The following is a 6,000-nucleotide window of genomic DNA, read 5'->3' as shown; positions in this document are numbered from 1 at the left end:
AAACCCTAAATCGAGGCTGTCTGTCTGGAGGGATTAGGAGGCTGGGAGTTGATGGATAACGTCTTGGGTCTTGCCCTAAGGATCGAATACTCTGTGTAGCGACCCTCATACCTGGGCAGTGGGAGCGGGCAGAATCCATGTCTTTCTTCTGTTCTCTCCACGCCCACCCACTCCTGCCACTCAGGAGCCTTCGCTCTCCCCTTTCCTCCAGAGGTTTCCAGCTGTTGATGCCAGGATGGACCTGGCTGCAGGGAGGAGGAGGGAACTCTCTGTCCCTCCCTCCTCCTCCATCTCCCCACCCATCCTCCCTCCTCCTCCCCCTGCCCGCTCTCTGTCTCCCTCCCTCTTTCTCCTCCGCGGCTGTGGAGTCGCCTCGCAGCCGCGAGCCGCGAACGCCCGGCTCCCAGTCCTGGCTTGGAACTGAAGTGTGTGAGTGCGGGTCCTGGCACCCGTCCCTGATCGGCGGGCCGGGTCTGAGGCTGGGCGCAGTGGTCAGCAGCGGAGGCCCAGTTCGGGACCGAGCCGGGGCGCGGGGACCCAGCCGGAGAGCTCGGCGGCGGGCGGGCGCCGCGTCCGGGCGAGTCCGGGGCAGGACCGCGGAAGGCAGGGAGACGGCCGCAGCAGAGGGCAGAGGGCGGAGGGCGGAGGGCGGAGAGCGGCCTGGCTCGCGGAGGGCGCCGCCCCGCCGGAACCGAGCTCTCTGCCCAAGACTGCGGCGGGTCGGTGGGCGCGCACCCGGGCGGCCCCGAGTCCGGAGCAAGTCCTCGGCCAACAGCGGGGGGCGTGCCCCTCCCAGCCCCGCGCCTAGCCCGCTCCGGATCGCTGCGTGGCCAGGGCATGTGAGCGGGAAGCCGGGGCCGCCAGCGCCAGACTGCCGGAGGAGCAGCAGGAGCCCGGAGCCGCGAGCCCAGAGCCCAGCGCCCGGCTGAGTAGTAAGTGCGCCCCTCCGCGCCCCCTCCTCGCCCTCGGAAGTTTGACACTCGCGCCCCCACGGTTCTGGGCAGACGCCGGCTCTCATCTTTGCGAGTTTCCATCCTTCACAAAGTTTTCCGAGGAAGGACGGACCCCCCACCTGACCCTAGCAACCCCGGCCAGTGGGGGCTCTTCGCGGGCAGACAGGGTCCTTGTGGAGAGGGTTGGCCGCCTGGTGAGGCCGTGGGTGGTTGTGGGTGTCTGTGGCTGTGCACACCCAGCGAGCCAAGCTGGGGGTGGGGGTGGGGGGGATGCCCGCTCCTGGCAGAGCCGCACCAGGTCTTTCACACCAGCTTGTCCATGCGCCCAGTTCAAGGATTTCCCAGCGAGAAGCCGAGGCGATCTGTGCGCGCCCCGAGTGGGGCTCGGGTGCCGGCTCGGAAAAGCAGATCTCCCCGCCCCGCCCTGGTGTGTGGGGTGCGGGGTTCCAGCCGCGCCACCCTTCCCACCCTTCCAGGTCTGTTCGTCAGCCGACCAGCCGGGCGCTGCATCCTGTTTGTTTTCTGCTCCGGCTACTCCGGCTCACCCCCTTCCACCTCCCACCTAGCCTTTTTCATACCACCCCCACCTCCCGCCGTGGGTTGTCGGAGGTGAACCTTTTCATCCCGATTTCACCTCAAGAGCAAATAGTGCCTAGGGGTAGGGGAGGGGGTTAGTCGCTCCGTTCCCAGCGGCTCGCCATTGTTTTCCCACTCCGCGCGTTCCATACGTAAACACACACACACACACACACACACACTCACACTGTGTGTGTGTGTGTGTGTGTGTGTGTGTGTGCACGCGCGCGGGCGCGCGCCGGCTGCTTCGAGTCCCGAGGCGCTCAGGGATCGCCCGCGGGGTCTCCCAGCTGCCCGGCTGGGTCGTGCAGCTGGAGCTGCTTCATTACTTCACTGGAGCTGGGGGGGTGGGGGGGGTGCAGAGACGTAGGGGTGGCTTTAGAGTCCCGGGCTGGGCTGTGAGCCGTGCCTGGGCGGGAGGGAAGTGAATTTTGAACTTCAGCCCTGGACCTTTCCGGGAGGACCCCAGTGCACGAGCGGCGGCTCCCGCCCTGGAGGCCGGACGGCAGCTGCAAGGACTCCAGCGGCGCTCTTGGCAGCGGTCTCTGGGACAGGGGCTAGGAGGACGCCGGGGAGTTTTCCTGGGAAGTTTGCTTTGACTCGGTGGGAATTTCCGGGCAGGGCGCCTCGGCTCTGGTGAAGGGCTTTGGCGGGGACTAAGACAGCCAGGGAAGATGCTGCTGTTCTGGGAGGAGTTTCCGGGGACCCTGATTCACACTGGGCTCTCTTAGGAAGTGGCGCTCCAACACACGGCTGGGATTCAACACATTTTGTTCCTAATTCCCCACCTATGGGCAACGTGGGCTCGGTCGAGTCTTAACTTTTCTAGATTTTCCCTTATGCAAAATGGGCAGAGTTAAGAACACATCTTTGAAATTGGTATCTAATGATTGGTTAAAGGATAGTGGTTTGGAAGGCACAAACTCCGGGAGGGTTGGGACCCACCCCCCAATTGGACCACTGAAAGCCAAGTATAGCTTATTGGTTAAGAGCCAAGGCTCTGGAGTTGGATCCTAGGTACTGCCACTGGCGACGTGATCTTGAGCAGTTTAACCTTACTTACTGCTCTGTGCCTCGCTTTGCTCATCTGTAAAGTGGGTTTCATATGAACAGTACCTACCTTATGGGGTTGTTCTTGGAGATTAATAAAAGTCTTAATAAAGTAAAGCTCATAGAACAGTGCCTGGCACATAATAAGTGCGGGGGAAATGTTAGCTGTTCTTGTCATTATTATTACCCTGACCTTGTACAGAGCCCAGAAGAGCACTTTGGCATTGTGCTCATGTAATCAGTTATAATAATTGTCCGCTTCTGGGAAGGAAGAAACCTCACACTTCCACCCTTTTGTGATTTTTGGTTGCTCAAATCCTTCCTACTCCTTGTCTAGTTCCATCTTGTTGAGTCTGTTAACTTTTCTTCACCTCCCCTTCCTTTGTCACGCTCTTCATTCACAATTTTTATGAAAGGCATTTCGTTCCCTCCTTTAAAAAAAAAAAAAAAATCAATCTTGGCCCAACTGCAGCGTTCTCAGTGGAAATCAGGCCCCAGGAAGGAAGTGGCTCCACAGGGTGTCCCCTGAGTACCCCGGCCTGGGCAGCTGGCTCGGGATTGGATGTGCATTTGTGTCTCTGGGGCTGGGTGAATTTCCGGAGAGAGGAGCCCAGGTGTCTGGGGCCCAGGGGAAGAGTCAGGTGGGACGGGCTGGGGCTGTTCCTGGGGGAGTTGCGGCGTTGGTGTTGCCGCTGCTGGGGCTCACTTGGGAACTTGGAATATCCCAGCTGCCCAGGCAGAATGGGTGTGGGATTTGGGGTACCTGAAGGGCCACAGTTTCACTTCCAACTTTCCACTTGGCGTGTAGACTATTTTCTAGGAATTTGTGTTTGTTGCAAGTGCCTTGTCTGATTCTGCACATGCGCAGCTCCTGTGAGGGTCGATCTGGGCGCCGAGGATGAGCAGGCTGCTTGCTGGCCACCCACACGGTCTCAGACAATGGGCTTCTCTCCTTTCTCTGACCCTCTAACCCCCACCCCGTGCATCAGGGAGGATGGCCAGGAGGTTGGTTCTTGGTGCTTGGAGATCCTACAAGTGGGTGATCTGTGATGAGAACCAGCCAGTGCAGTCACCCCCATTCATTCCTTTAACAGAAATTTGTTGCACACCTATTATGTGCCAGCGGGGCTTCAGGAATGAATAAGACAGGTAGTATGCCTGCCTTCAGGGGGTCTTCTTTCTGGTGGGAGGAGACAGGAAATGCGGAACTTGAGATAAGTAGCCAGGACAATATTGGTTATTCGTCCTTTGTGATGTGAAAGAATACAGTGAGGGTGATGTGATAGAGGACTTATGTGCTTGGGGTGGGAGGCTAGATTGGGAGGCCAGTGAAAGCCTCCCTGGGGAGAGGACTGCTCAGTGAGGCCTGAGGGATGAGAAGGAGACTGCTGCACAAAGACCTGAAAAAGTCTAGCAAATGAAAAATCCCTGAGGCCAGAACAGGGTTTGCAACAGCATTGTGTCTGGAGGGGGAGGGCAGAGCCTGGTTACGGGGACCTGGTAGGACTGACTGGTTAGGAGCTTGGATAGTGTGGCCAAGGGTAATGGGACGCCATTGGAGAGTTTTAAGTAGAGGAGTGACATGATCTAATTTATGGTTTTAAGAGAATATTTTGGAAAAAAAAGATTATTTGATACACTGGAAATGATAATCAGGGTTGTCCCAGGGGAAGGAAACGTTGGCTGAGGATGGATGGAAGAAAGATGGTGTTTTCACTGTAGACTCTTTTGTCCTTTCTGACTATAGTACCATGTGCATGTATCAACTAGAACCAAAAAAACCCCCAAACAACAAGCATATTTGAAAAGAATAGCTTATAACCTGGAAACTGTATATAATAAAATGTAAGAAATGATATTAAGCTATGTAATATAGTACCAATTTTGTAAAGCTAATTATGTGCACATTGTGCGCGTAGCAAGAAGACTAGAAGGCTGCCTTGAAATGTTTACAGAGGTTAATTCTGGATACTGGACGTATGGTGATTTTTACTTCTGTATCTTCTGTTGATTTTTCCAACCTTCTACGGTGATCCTGAACTACTTTTATAAGTGGGAAAATAAAATGTAGAAAAGAGTATCCTGAAGGGGAGCAAGGATGGAAGCAGAGAGGCCAGCTAGGAGGCTGATTCAGAATTAAGATGATGCCTTTGGGTGGGCCAGCGGGAGATTGTTCTGGAGGTAGAGCCACCAGGTCTCAGTAACACACCATTCCCTGATATGATTCTGTGCTCTTGCCTAGAGAGGGCATTTACCCCAGCTCAGATTTTGTGGTCAGGAGTGTAGGGATCCGTGATGGCGAGTGAAGGACCATTTCCAACGCTGGCTTGGCTTTGGAAATGTCTCGGATTCCAGCTACAGCCGTATCCCCATCTTTTCTCCTAGTAGAGGCAGTGGTGGTGGTGGTGGTGGTGGGGTCATCCTGATCATTTTGCTACTTTGATAATTAACAGATTCAGGGAAGGTGATGTATAAAGTGAGACGGATTTAGAGCCAGTGGGGGTGGGGCACACGGTACACAGTATCTCTGAGCTTCTGTTTTCCCATCTGTGAAACGGGACAATAACAGCGACAATCCCTGCCTCCTAGAACATGGGAGGCTCACGCTTGGTCATGTCTACGGCTCCATGAGTGGTAAGGGTCTGGGGTTTGCTGTCGCCAGACAAGTGTTTGCTTGGGCAACAGTTGATTCTACAAAGGTTTTCTCCTCTCTGGAGGTGCTTTGAGATTGGCCCTTATTTGGGCAGCTCCCTGAGTACGTCCGTAGAAAGCTGAAGCTGGCTGAAGCTGATGCTTCTGGGAAAAGTGGAATTCAAATAAAGCTATGTCCCTGTGCCCCATCCCCAGCTACATTCAGGGGTGAAGTCGAGTGTTTGCAAAGGGCTCTGTGCTGGGAAGGTCCCTTCAGGCCCACAGTAAAACGTGCTTTGAATGGGAATTATTTTTGTGCTCAGTGTTTGTTTAAGAGGCTCACTCCTGCCTGAACTCGCTATATCCTCACCCTCTGCTGGTCCCCTGCCTGGAACTGGGATGTGTTAGCCTGGAAGGCTGTCACAGTGCCTATCACCAGGAGGGGCACCCGAGCCCATGAGGATCGCTTTCACAGCTCCCAAGCAGGAAGACATGTCCTGGATGGGGGTCTTTGCCTGGGGACCTCATTTTGATTGCCTCTTCCTTGGTCCTCCTTCCAGCTCCTTGGAAAGACTTGATTGGGAGATCTGTTACAGGTCAACTCAGCAGGGCCACCTTCAAACCTCTGCCGACTTCTCTGGTCAGGGGTGATGCTGTTTCTTTTAAAAATTCCGATACTTTTATCTGAGCAGCATTGATGTGGTAGTTTCCTCCTAAGTGGGGTGGAGCATAGAGTTGGGCCTGAGTTCTGTGGACCTAGCCCCGCGACCCATGTGTCCATCCCAGCTCA

The 6,000-nt window shown here is 55.4% G+C and overlaps 1 protein-coding gene across 2 annotated transcripts in view; it reads left to right on the top strand.

Moving 5' to 3' along the window:
- The first annotated feature begins 329 nt into the window (after positions 1 to 329).
- SOX13 (SRY-box transcription factor 13) overlaps positions 330 to 6,000 on the top strand; it is a 46,770-nt gene continuing 41,099 nt past the window's right edge. Inside the window, exon 1 of one of the 2 annotated variants that reach the window (XM_088801780.1) lies at positions 330 to 932. The gene's annotated coding sequence lies outside the window, so the exon portion shown is untranslated. The remainder of the gene's footprint in view (positions 933 to 6,000) is intronic. The other variant, XM_019711400.3, reaches the window with a different exon arrangement.

The sequence above is a fragment of the Rhinolophus sinicus genome, chromosome 11 (assembly GCF_057876585.1).
Source record: "Rhinolophus sinicus isolate RSI-liver-muscle chromosome 11, RSI-T2T, whole genome shotgun sequence".
Lineage (NCBI taxonomy): Eukaryota > Metazoa > Chordata > Mammalia > Chiroptera > Rhinolophidae > Rhinolophus > Rhinolophus sinicus.
Note: the sequence above shows the minus strand (reverse complement) of the source record. Positions and strands in the feature narration are given on the sequence as shown.